General features: G+C 39.3%; 1 non-coding gene across 1 annotated transcript; it reads left to right on the forward strand.

The window, feature by feature from the left end:
- Positions 1 to 2,360: 2,360 nt before the first annotated feature.
- LOC125341112 lies at positions 2,361 to 2,467 on the forward strand. Its single transcript, XR_007208877.1, has one exon. It is a non-coding gene; the product is annotated as a U6 spliceosomal RNA (small nuclear RNA).
- The last annotated feature ends 7,752 nt before the right edge of the window (positions 2,468 to 10,219 follow it).

The following is a 10,219-nucleotide window of genomic DNA, read 5'->3' on the forward strand; positions in this document are numbered from 1 at the left end:
AAAAAACCAGGCTCAAGATCGAATGCAAACCTTGAGCAAAAAAGCTAAGGGATAGTGCCCAGGCCCAGAGTTCAAACTCTAGTGGTAGCACAAAATAAGAAAAACACAAAGAACAAAACAAAAAGCAACTATATACATTTGTTCAGCTTTATAATTTCAAAATATTTCACAGTGCAAGCACGGAGGCTTGAACTCGGGGCCTTGCCTCTGTCCCTTAGCTTCTTCAATCAAGACTGGCACTCTGCCACTTGAGCCACACCTCTACTTTCAGCTTTTTGCTTGCCAAATGGAGAGATCAGATTCACAGACTTGTCTGTTTGGGTTTGCTTTCAGCAACAATCCTCAGATCTCAACCTCCTGAGTAGCTGGGATGACAGGTGTAACAGACCAGTGCCTGGCTACTATATAGTGAAAGTCCTTAAGGTTCCGTTGGGTCACTGTGAACATGGTGGCAATCTTGGAACCTGGTTGCTTCAGTGTGATTCTTTCTCTTTCAGGAGAAAAGATTTAAAAGAGCAACTTTCCTACCTAGGTGTCTTGCCTTTGCCACAACTGCACAGTATATCAGCCCTGAGGAAAGACCTTGAATTCTTCACTGGGAAACCTTGCTGTCTCTCCTGTCTTCTTTTTTTATACCCTTATCCCTGACCTTATTATTCCCCTCCTCCCTTCAGATATAGGCAATTTTCACACGCCAACTACAGTAGATTAGTAATGGCTGTCTAGAGATGGATTCTCACCAGCTCCAGTAGCAAAGATCAATTACCAATGTCTGCATCAGCATGGGAGGGGAAAAATAAATTATGTATGCCAAGTACTTCCCATCGGTATCCAAACCCCACACCAGCTATATTTCTCTTTTGTTATATCCTGAAAATCATTAAGCATCTTTTTATATCATCCCCATAAAACAGCAGCCAGAGGATGCATCCGTTTGTCTCAGGCAGTCCATAAACTCACACCAACATTGTTCCTAATTAGTAGCTGTGTGGAATGCAACAGAGCCACATGGACCACAGGTGCTCTGACACAGAGGATGGGCCAATTGTCTAATCAGGGGCATGGACAGATGAATGGGCCAAGTTCTCATGATAGATGACAGAGAACTTGTGCAGAAGCTGGAGAGAACATTTAGCTTTATGACATTAAATTCAAAACTTTTCTTACTGGGCATTGGTGGCTCATGTCTATAATATACACAGAAGGCTGAGATGTGAGGATTGCAATTCAAAGCCAGCCAGGTAGGAAAATCCAAGAGACCGGGATCAAAGAGTAGCCTCAGATTCGGCTTCCTGGCCCACACTCGATTCCTAGTTCTCAGAACATCACTGGCTGTAATTAGAAGCGGGAGCTGTGGGGAAGCGCCAGTGGCTCACATCTGTAATCCATGCTGTTTATGAGACTGAGATCTGATGATCAAAGTTTGAAGCCAGCCAAGACAGGAAAGGTCCATGAGACTCTCCAGGTTGCTACCAAAAAGCCAGAAGTGAAGCTATGGCTCAAGTGAAAGAAGGATAGATCTGAGCAAAAAAGCTCAGGGACAGTGCCCAAGCCCTGAGTTCAAGCCCCATGACTGGTATGAAAATAAAATAAATAAATCGTGCCACCAGAGGCTTACAGTTGTAATCCTAGCTACTCAAGAGGTTGAGATCCCAAGTATTGGGGCTTAAGACCAGGCGGGGCAGAAAACTCAGTAAGATTCCATCTTGTATTAACCAACAAAATGCCACACTGGAGACATGGCTCAACCAAAGAAGGAAAGAGCAATCTGAACAAGTTATGAGGGCATCAGTACAAACTGGACTGTAAAATATATAGATGCAAATACTTATAAATGCATATGCAAATGCATATATATAAATGTATACATTAGGCATAGACATATGTACTGACAAACATTATACATAAATTCAAAATTCAATTCAGCTTATATTATCAAACTATACATATGTATATCTATATGGATATATGAGATGTGGAATTCTTAGCTCTAGGTAGTATCAACAACAAAGGGAAAAAATTAAAAACCATCAAATTAACTTACTGTTTTAAAAGCTCATCTAATATCATATACAAAGCAATACTGGACCCATGTAAGTCCCTTATTACAAACTTATTATTAAAGCTTTGCCTTGAGTCATTTATTTTCAGTGGTTTTATTTTAAAATAGATATCGGAGTCATCATTATTTTTATTATTTAATTTCATGTCCCTCAATTTGAAATATTTGCCTTGTATGCATGTCTATTGCCCACTGACTTCTATGGTACACTATTCTGGTAATCATTTATGTTAACGGCATATTTTATATTAGATTGGTTTAAATTAAATTAGTTATCGACTGAATAAACAACAGCACAGTGCTGGATTTGGCAGCACATATACTAAAATTGAAATGATACAGTGAAGATTAGCATGGCCCCTGTGCAAGGGGGAAACACAAATTCATGAAGAATTCCATATTTAAAACAAAACACAACACACAAAAACAACAAGAATCATCACATGCAATACACTAAGACATCAGGGCCCGGATGCCATGACTCCAGTTGCCCACACTCACAGGCGCAGCTCTCTGCAGTCCACTGTCTGAGAAAGCTGCCTTGGAGCCCGGTGCCAGTGGCTCAGGCCTGTTGTAATTAGCTACTCAGGAGGCTGAGGCCTGAGGATCATGGTTTGAAGCCAGCTGGGGCAGGAAAGTCTGTGAGACTCTTATCTCCAATAAAATACTCAGGAAAAACCAGAAGTGGCGCTGTGGCCCAAGTGGTAGAGTGCTAGCCTTGAGCAAAAGAAGCTCAGGGACAGGGCCCAGGCCCTGAGTTCAAGCCCCAGAACTGACACACAAAAAGAGAATGAGGGAGCTGCTTTGGGAGTGAGTAGCTACACTATGTGAAGAACAATGTAGAACTTACCCCTAGATGAAGAAGATAGCACTCCTACCATTATTTCATAGTTCTTCATGCTTAGTGCTTTCCTACAATGTTCAATTTAGAGCTTTTTCTGGTCCAGTGACATACACAATTTTTTTGTGTGTGGGGGTGCTGTACTGGGACTCGGTGCCTCATACCTCTCACTTGGCTTTTCTCTAAAGGCTGACACTCTTCCACTTCAACTATGCTTTCAGTCTAGCTTTTTGCTGGTTAATTGGAGATGCTAAGAGTGGCTTTGAATCAACATCCTCAGATCTCAGCCTCCCAAGTAGCTAAGATTACAGCCTTCAGCACCAGCTTACAATTTCTTAAGCCTATCTTCATGAACTACTCATTCCTAATTTTTTAATTAAGACTTAAGGATAGCTTAAATGACATAAACTGACTATACAAGTAAAGTTATATTTTCAAACCTACAAATATAACTTGGTATGATAATTGAGTGTACGTCTCACCATTATTAGTAAAGCATATGAATAAAATATTCATCCTTTAAAGTAAACCAACTTTTTTAAAAAGCTCAAATTTTCTTTTTTTTTTCCAAAATTTCTTGATTTGTATATGAGTGAGTATAATACACAGGTGTATAGATACATGCATGATACACATGTGTACACCCTATATACCTACATATGTGTAAGCATATGTGCATGCCTATATGCATAGGAATGCACCTCTATATGCACATAATTATTATAAATATGTATTGCATATATACATATGTGTGTGCATACATATTTAATAAACTTGCTTTCATTTTCAATAATATTTTACATTGTGAGAAAAATATGATTTTTAAGTAAAATTTGAGGTTTTTTACTATGTTATATATTTATTATCTACCATTAAAATACATTTGCTTGATGTCTAAATTTACAATAATTCCACTGATAATCCTAGCTATCTTTTAAAATCTTGAAATACAACTGAGGGCTTGTGTTGCACAACATTACACGGTAATGAATAAAGAAGCATAGAACAAAATAATTGCTTTGGTTTAGTTCCTTTCAAAACTCACACGGGAACAGGGTTAGCTTGTCTTTCACTAGGTTGCCAGCACAGCTTCAGAGCAATATTATATTGCCCTCTAACGGATATTTTGAGATACTGCAACCCACTAGGTAGTTGATAAAAGAAGAATAGAGCTCAATATTAGTCTGATATTTTATTCCTGATGCTTTATGATCGATTAATACAGTCATTTTTAAAACTGTTTTACACAAAGGCTGAATTTTACTTTTATAAAGCTAAAGTCACCTAATTTTGCAATGAGATCCATTATTAGACTGCCAATAGAATTCTTTCATTTTATTATATAAAAAACTGAATGTACTTATGCACTTCTAATAATACATAACAGAAAACCTAGAGGATTTAGGTAAACTTTTCTCTTTCTTCAAATTAAGGTAACTTGATGTATTGTTAGTTACACTCTGTGTGTGTGTGTGTGTGTGTGTGTGTGTGTGTGTGTGTGTGTGTACTGGGCTTGAACTCAGGCCCTCATAGTCTTTCATGCTTGGCTTTTTCACTTGAAGCTAGCTATCACTTGAGCCACAACTCCCTTTCTGGCTTTTTTCTAGCTAATTGGAGATAAGAAGTCTCGTAGACTTTCCTGCCTGGGCTAGCTTCGAACTGCAATAATCAGATCTCAGCCTCCTAAGTAGCTAGGATTACTTACAGGCATGAGCCAATAACACCTAACTCTCATATCTTAATTTCAGAATGAAGTGGTGACAGTTACATTGACTAGCCCTCACATGTCCTTAGGGTTCGTTGTGTAAGGGACAGCCTCTCTCCATTCCATCCTACACCTGTCTGTCAAGGCTACATTTATCCAAAGTTCTCCCACAACATGGGATGTGGGAGGTGCTGCTGTTTGTTCTGTGATCTGTAAGCTGAAACAAAATGAGGGAAGCAAATCATTCTGAAAATGTGACCCACAGGATGGACCCAAAAAAGGAGCTGTCTGCAAAATCTCATGTTGAGAATATATGTTTAGCTTTTTTTCCTGTCTTTCAACAAACATGGCATTTGATTCTTTTTCATTGATCAAATCTCAGAGCATTTTCAAGGACTATTCTCAGATATTCCAGACCAAGGAGTTCAGCAGCAGCATTCTGAAATAGAAAAGGACCCGGTATGATTCCAAACCTTCCTGCTAGCCAGTATTCCCTCTTGCTTATCAGAAAGCTAGATGAAAGAGCAGGCCTGGAACTACTGGGCAGGTGGTGTTCTGCAGATTTACTTGCAAAAATTTGAATTTGCAATTCTAGTAGATGAGATACTTACTGATAATAATTGAAAGAGGAAGCTAAAACTAAGATAACTAGGTTGAAAATCTGGCTTCAAGCCCTGAGTATCAGCACCAAAACAAACAACAAAAAACTCCACAAAATGTAGCCAACTTAATTCATGGGGCAAATAATGACAGGATATAATTAGTCTGGCCAATGAATTTAGGTTGTGAGAATGTGTGTGTGTGTACACACGCATGTACATACTGGTTCTGGGGCTTGATATCAAGGCCTTATGCTCTCACTTTTTTTTTTTAATCAAGGCTGGCACTTTACCACTTGAGGCACATCTCTATTTCTGCCTTTTTACTGTTTAATTGGAGACTAGAGATTCACAGTCTTTACTGCTCAGGCTGGCTTTGAATTGCAATCCTTACATTTCAGCCTTTGAGCAGTTACAATTACAGGCATGAGCCTCCCATACCTGGTACTTCCCATCTCTTTTATAAATGTTTTGAAACCCAAGCTAATTTCCAAATGTTCTCAGTTATCTTTGAAATTGATGGTTCAACTGGATCCAGCCTTAAGCAAAAAAGCTAAGGGACAGCACCCAGGCCCTGAGTTCAAGCCCCAGTATGTACATGAGTGCACGCACGCACACACACACACACACACACACAAATACACACATACACACACCACAATACAAATTGGAAACAGATGCTGAATCTGTATCTATAATGCATGCATGGTTGAGACTATAACCATGCATCTAAATGGTCACTCCAATTCGTTTTCTAAGTACTTACCTGTACATCCACTTCACCTTTGAAGGCTGAGGCAGGCTGGCTCCATCTGGGCTCAAGAACCATCTCCAATTTCAGGAGAATCCGGGAGCTGACAAAACACACCTCTCACCCCATCAAGGTTCAAAGGACACATTCCTATAGCCACAAAACAGCAACCTGGAGAAGCAAATCCTGTCCTTTAAGAGTTGTGGATAACACGATTCTATCTCCTAGAAGACACAATGCGCACATTTAGATGACCCTCAAAAAGTTCCCAGGCCAGGCCCTGGTGGCTATGCCTGTAATCCTAATTACTTGGGAGGCTGAGATTTGAGGATCACAGTTCAGAGCCAGCCTGGGCAGGAAATTCAGTGAGACTCTGATTTCAATTAACCACACAAAAGCTGGAAGTGGGGTTGTTGCTCAGGTGCTAAGAAAACCAACTTTGAGAGAGAAAGGCAAAGGATAGCACCTATTTCTGAGTTGAAGCCCCAGTACTGGCATAAAAAAAGAAGAAGAAAGCAATTGAGATGTTTACAAAACCCATTAATGTTGATGGAGAAAGAGCAAACTATTGTTCAAAGGCTTACCAAGTGCAAATCAGACCCTGACTCCCTGACTCCCACATCTCTTCTACTCTAACCAGTGTTTTCTGCTAAATATGATTGTGGAACTGATGGCAGCAATGCAAGCCTGGTGAATGCCTTATCAATGGGTGATGTATGTCCAACAACAGATTTCTTGTTTTAAAACAAAACATATGCATGTGCACAGGTTCCTACTCATTAAACCATGGGAGGGGTCAGGGGAGGGATGGGGAGTGTGTGTGTGTGTGTGTGTGTGTGTGTGTGTGTGTGTGTGAGAGAGAGAGAGAGAGAGAGAGAGAGAGAGAGAGAGAGAGAGAGAGAGACAGGAATGACTTTAAACTAATCTCCCGGTAGAATTAGACAGCTCAGAGATCAAACAAAAAGTACATTGTGATTTTCTTTCTTTCTTTCTTTTTTAATATGGATGAAAGATTTTTCCTGCCTCTAGGCTGAAAAGGATTAGCTGTGCTAATCCAAAAGAATGACCATGTATTTGATTACTGCAAAGAAAATCAGGTGCCGAAGAGACGAAACACACACAAAAAATCAACCTTATAATAATTACCTAAAATTATGAAGACATTATTTTTAAATAAATAACTTCTGCAAAGATGAGTTTTCAAGTCTACTGACATAGATGAAAAATACTTTACCTAGAATCTACCCTTTCTAAAGATGGAACATAGGGTGTTGTCTATCCTGCCATATAGCTACATTGTGCTGTCCTCTGGAGAGGCGCGAGCGGGGGAGGGGGGGCTTGAACTCAGGGCTTCAGTGCTGTCCCTGAGCTTTTTGCTCAAGGCTAGTGTTTTACCACTTGAGCCACAGCACCACTTCTGTCTTTTTCTGAGAAGTTTATTGGAGATAAGAGTCCTGATAGAAACCATTTGATGTAAACCAACTGAACAACTCATGGGGGGAGAAGGAAAGGGGGAAGGGGAGGGGGAAACGAGGGAGGAGGTAACAAATAGTACAAGAAATGTACCCATGGCTTAACATATGAAACTGTAAAAAAAAAAAAAAAAAAAGAGTTCTGCCAGCTGGCTTCAAACTGCAATCTTCAGATCACAGCCTCCTGAGTAGCTAGGAACCACAGGTTCCCAGTCCAAGGCACTGTCTTTTAAGTTAGAAATGCATAGGATGTTGCTGACCTGATTAAGACACACATCAATGACATTTTCTTCATGAACATAGTTTACTTTATTAAAGTTTCTGCAGAGACTGAGAAAATGCTCTCATTTCATTTTATAAAATATTAACTCTTTCAAAGATGGTTTGGTGAAATATTTTAAGATGTATAGCTACTCAGAGTTACTCCAAGAACTCTGAAGTTTGTTTTCTCCTTGAGAAAATTCATTCTTTTTCTTTTTTCTCAAATTTTTATTATCAAACTGATGTACAGAGAGGTTACAGTATCATACGTTGGGCATTGGATACATTTCTTGTACTGTTTGTTGCCTTATGCTTGACAACGACTCAGAAAAGTCCTGGCGTCACAGGGCCCCAAGTGTGACACATTTGAACAAAGGTAGCTTTTTTATTTAGGAAGAGAAAATTCTCCCGAATCACCCTTCCTGCTCCAATGAACACTTTAACCACTGTGCAGTCTCTTCTTTTGGTAAAAGGCCTTTCAAAATCCTTTAATAGTACATCCATGTTAAACAGACTATTCCTATAATATTGGTATTGTGAACTTTCTAGAATGATCATAAATTCCCAGAGCCCTACTGAATCATTCTGTCGCCTGTAAGTCTGACTTTTGCCCCAAAGCTTCATTAAAATTAACCTTCAGTCTAAAGAAACATTTAAGAATGTCTTGTCTTCTGATAATAAGAATGACATAAATGTGACATAGTGAAAAATGGTCACCATTGTCCATCTGGCGGAGGAGTCCTACATGGCACCTCAGCTGGTCTCAGATAACTTCTGAAAAGGGTCTGAGGTAGGTAGAGTTCCATATTACTTTTTATTGGGTGTCCATGCTGGTTCTGGGATGGAACTCGGCCTAGGGCTATCCCTGAGCTTCTTTTGCTCAAGTCTAGTCTTCTACCACTTGAGCAACAGCTCTACTTCCGGCTCCCTGCTTCCTTCCTTCCTTCCTTCCTTCCTTCCTTCCTTCCTTCCTTCCTTCCTTCCTTCCTTCCTTCCTTTCTTCCTTCCTTCTTTCCTTTTTTGGTAGTTTACTTTTCCTGCCCAGACTGGCTTTGAACCATAATCAATCCTCACATCTCAGCCTCCTGAGTAGCTAGAATTACCCGGGTAAGCTACCGATGCCTGGCCAGTTTCATATTACTTTAAATCTATATGTCTGACCTTTCTTATGTCAATACCTATGTTCTGACAGTTAAAGCAGTAATTTTTGAGAGTTAAATTACACACACACATACACGTACACCTATACCCAGAGTGGAAAGTACTACAGCCACCTGTTGGTGGTTCACACTTGGATTCCTAGCTAATCAGAAGGCTGAGATCTGAGGATCAAAGTTCAAAACCAACCCAGACAGGAAAGATTGTTGAGACTTTTATCTCCAGTTAACCAGCAAAAAGCCAGAAGTGGAGCTGTGGCTCAAGTGGTAGCGCACCAGCCTTATGCCAAAAAAAAAAAAGCAAGTGAGACCATCAACTCAAGTTTCAATCTCTAGATTTGACATAATAAAAAATAAAACAAAAAGAATATGCACAAAGTTTTTCCTAATTTCAAATCTTAAAACCTTGTATCTAATATGTAGTAAAGACATGATTTTTTTCCTTGTGCTAAAAACAAACTCTTTCTGAAACAGCCTCCTGAAATCCTTGCAAATCCTAACCCATCTTTTGCAATCCAGATGGAATTCTTTGCTATTACCTTAAAATCAATCCCCTCTTCTTTTTTCATTTAAACAACTCCCACACCAACACTTTTTCTATATTTGTAAATGGCACTGGTTATATAATAACTTGCATATGGCTGCTATTTCCTAGTTCTGCCACAAAATTTCATTAACACTTCTGAAGAACCTTTTTAATTACTTATTTCTCCCAGAGTTTCTAGAGCAATTATTTCATATGTTCTAGGTGTTCAAATAATTAGTAGTCCTAATTACATTCAAACCATGGAAATGGCACCTTACTAATTAGTAGAAGAATTGAATATTAAAAAATAATTTGCTAACTATTTATAACTGAGGCCATGGTTCTCAACGGAGACAAAGAGAAGATGGTTAGGAGGAATGATGAAGTTGCTATCCCTCTCACCTGTCACCTGGCTGGAGTTTCTACCATTAGGAACATGTTCTTTTATGTATTTTTTCGTTTGATTTAAAAAATTTGCCTGATGTTTTTCTCCTAGGGTTTGCCTGGGTATTACAAGCGAGCCCCACCACACATATATAGCTTATTTGTTGATACTGAGTCTTACTAATTTTTGCCTGGGTTAGTCTCAAACTGTGATCCTCTTGCTATTCTCCTTCCTCCATGTGGCTGGGGTTCCAAGGAATGGAAATCTTAAAAGATTCTCTACTGTTAAAGAATCCCTTCGAAAAATGGAAACTGTTTACTGGCCTTCTCCATCTAAGCCTGTATTATGTAAAAACTTTAAAAAGAGTTTCTAAATTGAGAACACAGCAAGTACAGATGGCCAATTCTCAAGGTACTTATCAAAAATGCTAAATTTAGAGTCGAACCCCAGACCTACTGAA

Source organism: Perognathus longimembris, chromosome 1, assembly GCF_023159225.1.
Source record: "Perognathus longimembris pacificus isolate PPM17 chromosome 1, ASM2315922v1, whole genome shotgun sequence".
NCBI lineage: Eukaryota > Metazoa > Chordata > Mammalia > Rodentia > Heteromyidae > Perognathus > Perognathus longimembris.